Below are 15,517 nucleotides of genomic sequence, written 5' to 3'. Positions count from 1 at the left end.
TGTTGGGAGGATGGTCCTCAGATGGACCTCGGGAGAGGCCCTCCAGGCTTGGATTTCATGATGCCTCCTTCCTGAGTGTGGTCTGCAGAGGCACAGTCTCCGGTGGGCTTGTCTCCTGGGCCTGTAGAGATTTCACCCAGTGGGAAAGGGCATGGTCAGCCCTGTAAGATACAGGTGTCCCCGTCCAAGGTGGTGCGGCCACCCAGCCAGCCTTGATCACAGAGGGGTGGGGGTGTGAGTATGGGTGGCCAGGCTCCTCCCCTCTGTACTGCTTCCCACCCCAGGCCAGGGGATCCCTGAGGGGCATCCATGCGCAGGCACCCTGCAGACACTGCACCCACTCGAGTCCCTGTGTGACAGATGGGGTGTGTCCCATGCCGAGTGTGATTCTGTGCCTGGTAGGAGACGCCCGTGGATGCTGTGGGCACTGCCTTGACTGTGGTGACACTGGCCCTGTTGCACTGGCCACATGACCCAAGCTGTTTGTGTGGCACCATTTATCCATGGCTCATGACTCTGTCGGGTGACCTCGTTGTGTCTGCGTGCTGCCATCTCTATGAGGAACTGTAACTGGGTAATTCCCAGGCTTGAAAGCCCGTGCTGGGCTCTGGGTGCTGGCAGAGCCTGGTGGTTGCTGCACCCATAGGTGCAGCCCCGGCCACTCCACCCCCCTACCCAGCCAGGCATGGACTCTGAGGCCTGGGCCCCCGAGTGGGGGAAGTGATCACAGAGGCTGTGGTCCTTGGCCACACCGAGCAGAGTGCCTGCTACTGGGCAGGGCTGACCCCATGGCATCTTGTCATCCCTCCATACCAGGCGGCACCTCTCACCAGCAACTGTGTCCTCAGCAGCAACGGCGGCAGAGCCCTCCATGCCAGCCCCTCTGTGGCACCCCCACAGGATACTCCCCCCATCCACTTATCTGGCTCCCATGAGCCAAGCCCGTTCGACACTAGGGATTCAGTCAATTGCCTGCCCTCACCAAGCACAATGAATAAATGTGCCCAGGCCAGGAGCGCCCCCATTCGAGCACCCTCAGATGCTGAGCCCCTGCCTACCTTCTGCCCCCACGGTGCCCACAGCACAGCAGAAGCCTCCTGAGTTGGAGGATAAGGAACTCAGGACAGGATCCATGAGCCTGCCCGTTGTCCCCTTGCTGTGTGTCCCTAGGTAGATTGCTTAACTTCTCTGGTCTGAGCCATGAGATGACCTAAGAAAGGGCTTGACGGTTTGGAAGGGCAGCAGAAACAGTGGCCTGCCCTGTGTGGCAGAGAGCTCTATGGTGTTCAGAGGGCTGCTGCCGCCGCCTCCATACTGATGGAGATGTCAGATTCTGTCTCAGTGCAGGCCCGGGGCCAAGCTCCTAGTGTACTGGGTCTCCTCGAGGGCAGGCCCTCTTTTATTTTTGACTTTGCAGATGTAGAAACAGATTCAGAGAGAGCAAGTAACTTGCTCACAGCCACACAGCAAAGACCAAATCTGAGTTAGACCAAATCTGTACTCAGAAAAACCTCTGTGAAGCCTACCGTTGTCTCCAATATGGATGGATCATGGCAGGAATGATTATCCCTTTTAAAAAATGTATCTTTTATTTTATTTTTTAGTATTTATCTTGTTATTTATTCATTTTCTTCATTTGGCTGCACCGGGTCTTAGTAGCGGCATGCAGGGTCTTTGATCATCCTTGCGGCACGCGAGATCTTTAGTCGCAACACCTGAACTCTTAGTTGTGGTATGTGCGATCTGGTTTCTGGTTCAGTTCAGTTCAGTTGCTCACTTGTGTCTGACTCTTTGTGACCCCATGGACTGCAGCACACCAGGCTTCCTTGTCCATCCCAACTCCCGGAGTTTGCTCAAACTCATGACCATTGAGTCGGTGATGGCATCCAACCATCTCATCCTCTATCATCCCCTTCTCCTCCTGCCTTCAATCTTTCCCAACATCAGGGTCTTTTCTGATGAGTCAGTTCTTTGCATCAGGTGGCCAAAGTATTGGAGTTTCAGCTTTAGTATCAGTCCTTCCAATGAATATTCAGGACTTATTTCCTTTAGGATGGACTGGTTGGATCTCCTTGCAGTCCAAGGGACTCTCAAGAGTCTTCTCCAACACCACAGTTCAAAGGCATCAATTCTTCGGCACTCAGCTTTCTTTATATTCCAACTCTCACATCCATACACGACTACTGGAAAAACCACAGCTTTGACTAGATGGACCTTTGTTGGTAAGTAATATCTCTGCTTTTTAATATGGTGTCTAGGTTGGTGGACCAGGGATCAAACCCAAGCCCCCTGCATCGGGAACATGGAGTCTTACCCTCTGGGTCACCAAGGAAGTCCCATGATTATCCCTTTTACAGATGGGGAAACTGAGGCTCAGAGAGAGGATGTGACATTTTGAGGTCTCTGAACTCCCAAGCCAGTGCTCTCTCCCACCCTCCTCAATCTCTCTACCCTCCTGAGTGCAAATCCCCATGGTGGGGTGGGGGAGGGCTGGGAGGCAAAGAGAGAAATGCTGTCAGAGACAAAGCACTGCTGTGGCCACACAATGGTGACAATCCAAGCCGGATGACAGACACTGGGCTTCAGGAGCAGCCTGGAGCCCACCTGCAGCTCCCTCCAGACAATGAGAAGCCTGTGCTCCTGGGGGCACAATAGACACCCTGTGTTCAGTGGCCTGCCTGTCGCTGCACCACTCTGGGGATGAGAGATGGCCCTGGCAGCCACCGCCTGGCCTAGGAGCAAGGGGCAAGAGACTGGTGAGCTCATACATGGTGGTGGTGGGAGAGGAGAGTGGGCAGCCCACACACATGGCAGGAGCTGGAAGGTCTCTCTTTCCTGGCTTAAACACTCCACCGTCAATGTGCTCTTACCTTGCCTGAAAGTGTATTAGTAGCTTTCCATTCCCTCTAGGCAAGCAACGTTTCTCCATCTGTAAAATGAAGGGGATAGATTTCACTCGGCAGAGATGCTGTTAGTATTAGATGAGGGAGGCATACTGAATGACACATAGTACTGGCTTGAGATGTGTCAGTTCCTTTTCATGATGGGTGAAAGGATGGATGGTTGGTGGGTAGTAAGATGGGTGGATAGGATGGGTGAGGGGGTGGATGGATGAATGAATGAATGGAGAGGAGATGAGTGGAAGCCTGGCTGGATGGATAGAAGGAAGAACAGATAGATGGGTGGGTGGATGGATAGATGGGTGGGAGATTAGATGAGTGGGAGGATGGCTGGCTGGCTGGATGGATAGACAGATGGATCGGTGGATGAGTGGGTAGATGGGTGGGAGATTGATGAGTGGGATGATGGCTGGCTGGCTGGCTGGATACATGGATGGATCAGTGGATGAGTGGATGGATGGATAAGAGCTTAGATGAGTGGAAGGATGGGAGGAATGGAGGATGGGTGATGGATGGAAGGGTGAATGAGTAGATGGATGGATGAATGGATGGGAGATTAGATCAGTGCAAGGACAGGTGGATGGATGGAAGGGTAGATGGGTAGATGGATGGATGAAGAAGACAATAGATGAGTGGAAGGATGGATGGGTGAATATCAGATGAGGGTCCAGGTAGCAGGTGCATGGAGGAATGGCAGATGGAAGGAGGGATGATGGCTGGGAAAGTGAGAGTAACAGAGAGGAGGGTGCTGTGTGTTCCTCAAGGGCAAGCTATGTGCATCTCCCAGCCTGCATCTCCTGGCCTGCTCTCCCCCCACCTCCCCACCCCCACCCCAAGAACAGATGCTCAGAGATCCTGTCTCCCTGGATCTCGAGTCTGTGCTGATCAAGGTCCCAGAGAGTCCTATCTCTCACCAGGCCCTTCCAGCGGCTGGGATGAAGACTCCAAGCCCCTTTCCATCATTGCTGGAGGTGACCAAGGCAGGAAACTTGGAGTCAGTTGGACCTGGTCCAAGTTCCAGCTCTACCTCCTGCTTGCTGTGTGACTTTAGGCCTGTCCCTTCCCGTCTCTGAGACTCAGCCTCTTCTTTGTCCACTAGGCATCCTGATCACAACCTCACTGGTATTGTGGGCAGCAAGAGAGATGGAACACTCAACAGTGGCCCCAGGACTGGAAAAGGTCAGTTTTCATTCCAATCCCAAAGAAGGGCAATGCCAAAGAATGCTCAAACTATAGAACAATTGCACTCATTTCACATGCTAGTAAGATTATGCTCAAAATCCTTCAAGCTAGGCTTCAGCAGTATGTGAACTTAGAACTTCCAGATGTACAAGCTGAGTTTAGAAAAGGTAGAGGAACCAGAGATCAAATTGCCAACATTCGTTGGCTCATAGACAAAGCAAGAGAATTCCAGAAGAACATCTATTTCTGCTTCATTGACTATGCTATAACCTTTGACTGTGTGGATCACAGCAAACTGTGGAAACTTCTTAAAGAGGTGGGAATACCAGACCACCTTACCTGTCTCCTAAGAAACCTGCATGCAGGTCAAGAAGCAATAGTTAGAACCAGACATGGAACAATGGACTGGCTCAAAATTGGGAAAAGAGTATGACAAAGTATTTTATCACTTTGCTTATTTAACTTATCTTCAAAGTACATCATTCGAAATGCTGGGCTGGATGAAGCACAAGCTGGAGTCAAGATTGCCAGAAGAAATATCAATAACCTCAGATATGCAGATGACACCACTCCAATGGCAGAAAGTGAATAGGAACTAAAGAGCCTCTTGATGAAGGTGAAAAGGAGAGTGAAAGGCTGGCTTGAAACTCAACATACCAAAAACTAAGATAGTGGCATCTGGTCCTATCAGTTCATGGCAAATAGAAGGGGAGAAAGTGGAAACAGTGACACGTTTTGTTTTCACTGCAGATGGTGACTGCAACCATGAACTTAAAAGACGCTTGCTCCTTGGAAGGAAAGCTATGACAAACCTATTAAGCTTATTAAAAAGCAGAGATATCACTTTGCTGACAAAGGTCCGTCTTGTCAAACCTATGGTTTTTTTAGTAGTTATGTACAGATGTGAGAGTTGGACCATAAAGAAGGCTGAGCACTGAAGAATTGATGCTTTCAAACTGTGGTGTTGGAGAAGACTCTTGAGAGTCCCTTGGACTGCAAGGAGATCAAACCAGTCAGTCCTAAATTAACTCAACCCTGAATATTCATTAGAAGGACTGATGACAAAGATGAAGCTCCAATACCTCAGCCACCTGATGCGAAGAGCGAACTCACTGAAAAAGACTCTGACGCTGGGAAAGATTGAGGGCAGGAGGAGAAGGGAGCAACAGAGGATGAGATGGTTGGATGGCATCAACGACTCAGTGGACATGAATTTGAGCAAACTCCAGGAGACAGTGGAAGACCGAGGAGCCAGGTGTGCTACAGTCCTGAGCTACTGAACAAGAGATGATGGAGAGGGAAGCTTCCAGCACATAGCAGGTGGGCAGTCACCAGTCTGGCTGAGAGGTAGGGCAGGGGAGAAGCAGATGGCAGTGAGGAGACTCAGGACTCAGTGCCCCACCAGCTCTGACCCGTCCCCTCCTTAATCCCAATGGTCCCATCTCCTGTTCTCTGATCCCTGAAATAGGAAGGAGCCAAAAAGACATTTCATACTTAAAGAGAACAAGCAAGAGACTCTTGAGCCACAGCCACCTCTTTGGAATTACCCAAAAGGGTTTTTTAATTAAAAACAAAAAGTTGGGGACAGGTTCATATCCATAATTCAGGGCCTGGGGCTGTGACCACCCATGGTTTCATTCCCCTTTATATGCATCTCACTCTTGGCGTGATCTATATTGTTAAAATCCTGCATGAAAAACATGCCCAGCTTTTCAGGTGGAGCTGTAAATATTTACCCTGCCAAACATGGGTTCCCCTGTCACGGAAACTTTGGGGCTTTTAAATGCAACTTAAGACATCCTGGAGCTGTCTCATTAAAATTTAGTCTTGCCTTTTCCATCTGCTGTAATTAACACTCAGGGCATGGGAGAGGCGGCTGGGGACGGGGACATAGAAGTTGAGAGGGGAGGGGGTTAGGGGATTCTAGCTATGCGGGCCTGATATCCTCCCCCCGTGGGGTCTCAAGCACCCTAGCCCGGAAGGTTCGACAGGCAGGGGATGCGGTTGGGAGCTCGTTCTGCCTCTGGGAAGGGGCTTCTCAGGGCTGGTCTGTGGACTGCTCCATCTCTACCCTCCCAGCCCCCTCCTCACAGAGGCAGGGCCTCACAGAGGCAGGGGTCCCCCCTCACATCTCCCTTTCTTCTTCTGAATACATGCTCTTTCTCTCTCTTTTTTTCCCTTTTTTTCTTTTGGCAGCACTCTGCGCACCATGTGGAATCTTAGTTCCCCAACAGGGATTGAACCCACGCTCCCTGCAGTGGAAATCTGGAGCCCTAACCACTGGACTGCCAGGGAAGGCCTGTTTTTCTTTGCCACACTCTCTTGAGCCTCTAGGCCTTCACATCTGCTATTCCCTCTGACTGGAATACTTTTCCACCTGGAGTTTCTTCCCATCTCTGTCCGCTCCTTGGGAGATGGTCCCGGTACCAGGCTAGGGGAGGGGCCCTCCTCTCTGTGTTTGCTGGGGTTGTAGCAGTGTCACACCAGACTTTTGTTCCTGCGTGCTTGTCAGCCCCACTCTATCAGCTTCCTGGAGGAAGGGAGAGTTTCTTGTTCTCCACCAAGCCCCCAGCTCCAGCACCGAGCCTGGAATGTGGAATGAAGATTAAGTGGCTGCATGGGTTCGGGGACGGGCCCAGAGCATCCCCACTGGAGGCTCCTTGTGTTACCTCCTGGGCTGGACCTTATGGCCCTACCCAGCTCTGGGGGGAGGTCTGAAGGCCTGAGGGTACGCCAGCTGGGCCCTCCTTCCAGCCCAGGTGCGGGGGCTGAATCACAGAGACCGTGGGCAGGGGTCCGCTCACCAGGGTTTTGGGGGAACAGCTTCTGTGAGAGATAAATCATACATTCAAAGTGTATCATTTGATGGTTTGCAGTATCTGCACACGGAGAAGGCAATGGCACCCCACTCCAGTACTCTTGCCTGGAAAATCCCATGGACAGAGGAGCCTGGTGGGCTGCAGTCCATGGAGTCGCTAAGAGTCGGGCATAACTGAGCGACTTCACTTTCACTTTTCACTTTCATGCATTGGAGAAGGAAATGGCAACCCACTCCAGTGTTCTTGCCTGGAGAATCCCGGGGACAGAGGAGCCTAGTGGGCTGCCGTCTATGGGGTTGCACAGAGTCGGACACGACTGAAGCGACTTAGCAGCAGCAGCAGCAGCAGTATCTGCACAGAGTTTTGCAAACAGTACAACCATTTTAGAACATTTTCATCATTTCCCCAAAAGGGAACTCCTCGATTGTTAACAGACACACACATATGTGCACACACACGCACACAGACACACCGCCCCTGGCGACCGCTGCTCTTTCTGACTCGTGAATTTGCCTCTTCTGGGCGTTCCACGTAAATGGGGTCATACAGCACGTGGTCTCTGTGACCGGCCTCCTTCACTCGGCGTCACGTTTTCAAGGTTCGTCCACACTGTAGCATGTGTTGGGGCGTCGTTCCTTTTTCAAGGCTGAATACTGTTCCCCATTTGGACGGACCGTGTTTTGTTTGTCCCTCCCTCAGCCGATGGACATCTGAGTTGTTTCTGCCTTTTGTCTGTTATGAATAATGCCGCTTTGTGCATCCAGGCACAAGTTCTTGGTGTGGACACGTGTTTTCATTTCTCGGGGGTAGAAACTGGGAAGGAGACGGAGTTCCCTGGCGGTCCAGTGGTTAGGACTTGGCGCTTTCACTGCCATGACCTGAGTTCCACCCCTGGTCGGGGAACTGAGATCCTGCAAGCTACGTGTTGTGGCCAAAATTTTTTAAAAAAAGAAGTAGAGAAGGAGGATACGCTTGGGTTTCGTGATGGCATTTTGGCAGCTCTGAAACTTTCTGCTGGCCTCCTGGGTGGCGAGGGGAGGTTGTGCTGAGAGACGGTGGGAGGGAGGGGGTGCCAGGTGGAGAGGACCATAGCAGTTTCTAGTTAGCTGCTGTGGTATCTGGCAAGTCTCTGAGCCTCGACCTCCCTATCTGCCAAGTGGGGACAACCAAGGCGCCTCCCAGAGTTGGTGCGGGCCCTGGGAAATGACAAGGCTGCAGGAAGAAGGCTCACAGGAAGCATCCTCCTTTGCCGGATGTGGAAAGGGCCCTGGAGATGCTCAGTTGACTATCCAGTACCCCCGTCCCTGTCAGCAGGGAATGTAGTGGAAGAACCACACTTGATGGTATTTGATTATGTTGCCCTGGGAGGAAGGTGTCATTACAGCCCCCATTTTGCAGATGAGGCTTCAGGAATCAAAATCACTTGCTGAGGTCACAGATCCAGTCCGCAGTCTTCCGGATGACGTCTTTTCCTCAGCCCGCTCCCAGCCTGGCTCTGCTTCCTCCTGGCGGCTATGAGAAGCAACGAGAAACCAGGCTCCATTTGTGGCTGTGAGTCCCTGGATGGCTGGGATTGTTTGTCTTGTCCCCCGATGTGGCCCCAGTGCCCAGAACAGCCCTTGGCACAAAGCGGGCACTTGGCGATTTTGCTGAAAAGATGTGTGATTTGGAGACTCAGTTTCCCCATCTTTGAAATGGGTATGACATCTGACGGCCCCCTCGGCCCCGCCCAGAGCTTGAGAAAGCACTTGGCACAGAGCTGAGCTTTTCAGATGGCATTCCCGCCTCTTTGTCGTCCCCCAGTGGTGTTGTGGGGGTGGGTGGGAGAGCAGCCCTCACCTGGGGGTCACTCCTCTGGGAGGAGAATGGGATGACAGAGTCCATGGCTAGTCCCACCCTGGAGCTTGTGAGGGCACCTGGCTCCTGCTGCTCCATCCCTCCTCCCAGGCTGGGTATACCATCAGTCAGCTCTTGCACACATTTGTGGGGCCCCAGCCTCAACTTCTGCCTGTCCTGGAGGGGTCAAATGAGTGTGTCTTCTGCACAGAGGTGCCCTGGCTCCTTTTCCAGCTAATGGAGCCAGATAGTGGTGGTTCAGAGGTAAAAAAACCTGCCTGCCAGTTCAGGAGACGCAGTAGATATGGGTTTGATCCCTGGGTGGGAAAGATCCCCTGGAGGAGGAAATGGCAACCCACTCCAGTATTCTTGCCTGGAAAAAATCCCGTGGTCAGAGGAGCCTGGGGGGCTACAGTCCATGGGGCCGCACAGAGTCAGACATGACTGAGCACGCTGGATAATGGATAGTGATGTCAAGAGGCCTCTCCCCTGTGATTCCAACATAGCGGCCAGAATTTTAGTCCAGATTATCAGATGCCCAGCCCTACCTCTTGCTCACCCCAGAAACCCAGCGGGATGGGTGTTCCCGAGGTGGGGGTGGTCAGAGACCTCCATTCGCAAGCACTGATCCCCCAAGGAATCGGCCCCTGCCCTCTGTGGACTGTGGTCTGGTGAGGAAGAGGGGTATTAGAGTGAGCTCGAGGCCTCCCCGCCTTTCCCTGAACCGGCTCACAAAGGCAGCACCGCTGACTGTAGAGCTGAAATTCCCCAAAGGCTGCCAGGCCCAGAGCCCGCACTTTGTCAACCTCGGTGACAGGCCAGTGCTGTTATGGTGTTGTTATTATTATTGTCAACATCACTCCCCCGGATACACTTGGCAAATGGCTGCCTTGGTGAAAAAAGTCATGGGGTGGGATTGAGGGGCCTGGGGCCTGGCCCCTGTCTGCTGTGGTCCCAGTGAACTCGGCAAACACCACCTCCCTGGGCCTGGAGCCACCGTCCCTACAGTGGCAGCGTCTCGCAGTGGCCGAGACCTGGGCAGGGAGCTGGGCTACATGCTCTGCTCTGCTCTGCTCTGCAAAAGCCAGTGAGCTGGGGCAGGTGATTTCAACACTCAGGATCTCCGCTTCCTCATCTGTAAAGAGGGAGCAGAAGAGTTCTCACCCAGCTGGGCCACAGGGAGGATCTCGGTCGGGGTTACACGTGCAATACCCTGACACAGCGATCGTCAGGCATTGGACTGAACTGGGGGGCAGGAGGCATTGTAGGAATGAGACCATAGGGAGACCCCTGACCCCTTGCCTGTGGCAACTGCACAGGTAGCTGTGTGAGGGGGTGGTCTGACCATGTCACCCAGAGGCTGCGGTTGGAGCGGCCACCGGTCGTGTCATTTTCCAATCTGCCACAAGGAATCAAAGGCTCTGACGGGCCTGTTAGCGCCCATTCTCCGGGGATCACTCAGACAATTTCCGCAGCGCTCCGTGACAATTGGCCGTAATTAAGGTGTCAGCATATCATTTAGCCCTTTCAGCGCAAAGCCCAGAGACAGGCCAGGCAATCTGCAGCCTTTAATGAGAAATGCTCAGAGGGAGTGGGAGGGTGGGAGATGCGCGGGCGTGGGAGGGGGTGCACATCCCCCCTGGACACCTTCGTTGGCCCAAGGGGATGGACCAGGTGGGTGTCTGAGCAGTGGAGGAGGGCGGGAGATAAGATGGCCCTGCAGGTCAGGGGACCAAGGTCAGGCCGGCTGGGTGCCTCAGCTGTGCCCTCAGCCCCCCCTGAGTGCCCCCGTCAGAGTCCTCTCGAGGCTGTGTGGGCAGCTTCGTGTGCAGCCTCACCGCTCAGCTCTGGACAAGGAGCTTCTCCAAGACAGAGGCCACAGGTGCCACCTCTGTCCCTGTGCCTTCAGTTCCTTGACCAGGCGTGGCACTCAGTAAATGCCTAAAGGGCATAAGAAAGAGTGGAGAAAGGGAGGGACAGACAGAAAAACCAACAAGGTAAGAGGAACCAAAGGCAAACATTTGATAGCAGAACTTCCGACACCTGTCACTGGATTTAGGACCCACCCCGATTCAGTATCCTCCACCCATGGGACTCTCCAGGCAAGAAAACTGGAGTGGGTTGCCATGCCCTCCTCCAGGGCATCTTCCCAACCCAGGGACTGAACCTGCGTCTCCGGTGTTGGCGGGCAGATTCTTTACCACTAGAGACACCTGATTTTATTTATTTATTTGCGGCCGCACTGGGTCTTCGTTGCTGCGTGCAGGCTTTCTCTAGTTGCCGCAAGCAGGGGCTACTCTTCATTGCAGTGTGCAGGCTTCTCATTGCGGTGGCTTCGCTTATTGCAGAGCATGGGCTTTAGGCTCACGGGCTTAGTAGTTGCAGCGCACGGGCTTAGTCGACCCACAACATAGGGAATCTTCCCAGACCAGGGATCTAACCCATGTCGCCTGCATCGGCAGGCAGGTTCTTAACTACTGGACCACCAAGGAAGTCCCTGAACTCTCATCTTAACTTGATGAAAGCTCTCATCTTATCTTGATGACACTTGCAAAGACCCAGTTTCCAAATAGGGTCACATTCACGGGTACTAGGCATTAGGGCCTCAACATATTTGCGGGCAGGGACACCATTCTTCCCACTACAGCCATTGGCACACTGTCAGCTCATTACTAGAGGCATTTAATAAGTTCTTCATGGGCCCAGGAGCTGGCCCAGATACAGGGCTCCTGGTCTCACAAAGTTTAGAGTCTATGACCACAACGTGGGGCAGAAGCTTGGGGGGCCAGGGATGGGGGCTCAGCAGGGTGGGTCTGTGCCGGGACCACATGTTAGAATACTGTCCTCAGAGCTGGACTAGGAGAGGAGGCAGGCTGGGGGGAAGGGGCTGCAGCCTCGGCCCCCAGCCCTTCCCCTTCTCCCCTGGCATTTGGATAAACCCACAGAGGAGCTCCCGACATCTGGAGCCCGTGTAAACGGAACATAAATCAGCTCCAACCATCACATCTGCAGCCGCCACGCTGCAGACTGTTTCCCACCTAACCCTGGGTGGGCTTGGCATGGGCAGGAGGGCAAAAGCGGGTCCAGAACGTTAGCGGGGCCCCCACGGCTAGCATCATCGTGTTTAGAAGCTTCTGTCGCAACGTGTTCATGCCCAGGACACTCAGGACCCGGGAGTTTCTTTGTAGAGGGTGGAATGGGGGTGTTAAGAGATGGGGATGTATGGGACTCCCTGGAAGTCCAGTGGTTAAGACTCCCAAGTTTCCACTGTAGGGGACACAGATTCAATCCTTAGTGGAGGACCGAAGGTCCCACATCCCGCACGGCACAGCCAAAAGAAGAGAGACATGTGGACATAGACAGGAAGAACTTTGAAAGATGGAAGAGGAGGGATGGGACATCTCTGGGGGATGAAGGAGAGTGAGGCAGGACCAAGTGGTTATGGGGGCATTCGGGGGCAGGGCACAGGCAAGAGCCAATGAGGCTCCAGGGCCAGCTCCACAGCCTTCTCCATGCTCCCTCCCTCCCTCCCTCCCCCACCCTGCCTTGGGGGTCCCAGAGCCAGTCAGAGGAGGGGAGGGGAGCAAGAGGCCACCATGGACCAGACCTTGACATAAGTTAGGTGATTCCACTTTACCTAACTTTGACCCTGTGCTTGTAAGGTTGTTTGTTTCATCCCCATTTTACAGATGAAGAAACTGAGAGGCTGAGGTGACCCTTAAGAGGCATCTACACCAGGACCCAAACCTCGTACTTCTACTCTTCCTCATCTTCATTGTCTCACCCTGCACCTGATGGAGAAAGCATGTTGCATGTGCGTGTGCTTGAGTGTGTAAGGGCATAAGCACATGTGTGTACATGAATGTCAGCGTGTGTGTGTGTGTGAATGTTGGGGGGAGGCAGTCTCTCCTTGAAACCCAAGATCAAAGTACAGAAACCAGAACCTCTCTCCCCGTCCTGAACCAATCAGCATGATGATTGTCACCATCCAGTCTTAAGCACCTACTGTATACAGGACCAGCGCTTTCAGGCTCAGCCTCTCACCCACCTACTCATTCATTCAATTTCACAGGCCATTTCGTGAGCACCTACCACATGCCAGGCCTTACACTGGGGACCCTATGTGAGTGGAACACCACCCCTGACCCTAAGGTGCTCGCTCTCCAGTGAAGAACAGCCGTGGAACAGCTGAACTTGGCAGCAGACTGTGGTTGGCATCCTAAGAGATTAAGGAGGTAAGTTTCCAGAGGGTGGCATTTGGGAATTTGCTCCCGGAGTACAGGGACCATGTCTGTCTGGTTCATGCTGAATCCCAGCTCCCAGCGCAATGCCAGACACGCGATTGAGCCTGTATTTGTTTGCTGAATGACTATTGATTGAAAGATGGGCAGGTTCTCAGCATGCAGAGTCAGGTGGGGCTGGTCATCCTGGCTGATGACCCTGAGGTGCAGAGGAGGGGGAGCACTGAGACTGTTGGAAGAACAATGGTTTGGGGAAAACTTGACAAGGAAAAACCTGTCCCCAAGAATCAGGTGTGAGGGAAACCTGGCCCCCACTCGTAGGCTCTAGCTGGGTGAGTCGAAGGCAGGCTTCTTTTCTTTTTTAAGAAACAGTATTATTTATTTGTGTTTGGCTGTGCTGGTTCTTCGTTGCTGCACGGCCTTTCCTTTAGTTGCAGAGATCGGGGGCTGCTCTCTAGGTCTGGTGTGTGGGCTTCTCATTGCGGTGGCTTTTCTTGTTGCGGAGAATGGGCTGTAGGACACAGGCTCAGGAGTTGTGGCCCTCAGACTTAGTGGCTCCACACTATGTGGGATCTTCCTGGATCAGAGATCGAACCTGTGTCTCCTGCATTGGCAGGCGGATTCTTAACCACTGAGCCACCAGGGAGGCCCTAGGCAGGTTTCTTAACCTTTCTGATCCTCTGCGTTCTCATCTCCAAAATAGATACTCATGTATTTGCAGGGCTATTATTTGGCAGGGGAGGGGGTTGTTTTCCTTTTTAGTATGGAAACTCAAAAAAAAGTATTTATTTGGCTGTGCTGGGTCTTAGTTGCAGAATGCCGGACCTTGCTCTCTGACCAGGGATCGAACCCAGGCCTCCAGCAGGGGGACACAGAGTCTTAGCCACTGGACCACCAGGGAAGTCCCAATAGACGATATTGACTAATGCAGTTATGGAGGCTGCAAGTCCCAAGACCTGCAGTCAGTAAGTTGGAGGCTGAGGAGAACCAATGGGGTAAGTTCCAGTCCAAGTCCGGGTTGGAAGGCAGGAGACGATGGATGTCCCAGCTCAAGGACAGTCGGTGGGGAGAGAGCAAATTCTGTCTTACTCAGTTTTTTGTTCTGTTCGGGCCCTCAGTGGATTGGTTGGGGCACAGACAGTGGGGAGGGCAGTGTGCTGTCCTCAGACCGCGATTCAAATGTTCATCTCGTCCAGAAACACCTTCACAGATGCACCCAGAATGATGTTTAACCAAAACGTCTGGACACCATCAGTCCCAGGCAAGTTGACACATGAAAATAACCCTCGTACTCCCAGAACCCAATACTGCCTGACAGAGTAGGGGCTCAATCCATGTTTACTGAATGAATGAAAAATGGGGTTGGAGAGACTTGACTTTGATGTGGGACAGCCCCCCCACCCCCGCCCCGTATGGCTGAAGCCACTCTTGCTTCAAATCCTAAAGCCTGCCTCCTTCTCTGGTGCATTCTCCTTGCACCTTCCCCTCCTGAGTTCTGTTCTCCTAGATCCTCTCACCAGCTTCCACTTTAGACTCAAACATGAGGTCATTCCCCACTGGGCCTCAGAGGGGTCTTTCTATACTCAGAGCTGACCCTGCTCATCCCCTGCCCAAAGTCCTCCCGTGATCCCTCAGTGCCCCTGGGACAGGGTGCCTCCCCTCACCCTGCAGGGTCTTCTTTCCATAAACACAATGATCAGACCATTTCGAGTGAGACCCTCCCCAGACCCTGCCATTTCTTTCTCCAGTAAGTGTGTGTTAGTAGCTCAGTGACGCCTGACTCTTTGCTACTGCATGGACTGTAGCCTTCCAGGCGCCTCTGTCCATGGGATTCTCCAGGCAAGAACACTGGAGTGGGTGGCCATTTCCTATGCCAGGGAATCTTCCCCACCCAGGGTTCAAACTAGCATCTCTTACGTCTCCTGCATTGTCCTCTCCAGGGAGGGAACACACGTAATCTGCCTCCTGACAATGACCTCTGTCTCCTTGGGCCTCGCAGCTCATGGGATCATGTTGTCTCTGTGGGGACCCTCCAGATTGTCCCCAGGGGTTCCATCCCAGGGAGGACACCTCTCCCCCTGGTAAGCATCCTCTGGGGCAGCATCTGGATTCTATTCATACTGAATGTGCAAACGGCCAATGCCCCTCCCTGCTCCAACCCCACTCAAAATAAAGGACTCATGGAGTCCAGGCTTTGAAGGACCTTCTAGCCCCCAGAGGGCTCCCTGGTCCTTGTAGTGGGCCTGGAATGCCCTGGAGCATCAGTCTGGACATAGAGTGGTATCCTCAGGAAGCCCCACCACCACCCACTGACCCCAGGAAGGTGTAGAGGGTCTATGTTGCCAGGCCCTGGGATTCATGAGTGTGTAGACAGAGCACAGGTGGGGTCTTGTCCCCTTGAGCCCTTGGGGTTGGGGCAGACACAGGGGGTATCACTGCAGTGCCCGTGTTACAGATTGGGAAACTGAGGCTTATTTGATGAGGAGGGTCACAACTGAGAGCCTGAGTGACCTGCCCAAGATTTCCCTGCTGCTTCTCA

At 53.1% G+C, this 15,517-nt stretch overlaps 1 long non-coding RNA gene across 1 annotated transcript; it reads left to right on the top strand.

The window, feature by feature from the left end:
* Positions 1-1,989: 1,989 nt before the first annotated feature.
* LOC132342634 (uncharacterized) lies at positions 1,990-14,377 on the top strand. The gene is made up of 5 exons (XR_009491099.1): positions 1,990-2,756; positions 4,000-5,402; positions 6,279-8,452; positions 12,810-12,972; positions 13,788-14,377. It is a non-coding gene; the product is annotated as an uncharacterized lncRNA (long non-coding RNA).
* Positions 14,378-15,517: the final 1,140 nt, after the last annotated feature.

Source organism: Bos taurus, chromosome 17 (assembly GCF_002263795.3).
Source record: "Bos taurus isolate L1 Dominette 01449 registration number 42190680 breed Hereford chromosome 17, ARS-UCD2.0, whole genome shotgun sequence".
In the NCBI taxonomy this organism is placed as follows: domain Eukaryota; kingdom Metazoa; phylum Chordata; class Mammalia; order Artiodactyla; family Bovidae; genus Bos; species Bos taurus.
The sequence above is the reverse complement of the archived record's forward strand: the minus strand, read 5'-3'. Positions and strand labels throughout refer to the sequence as shown.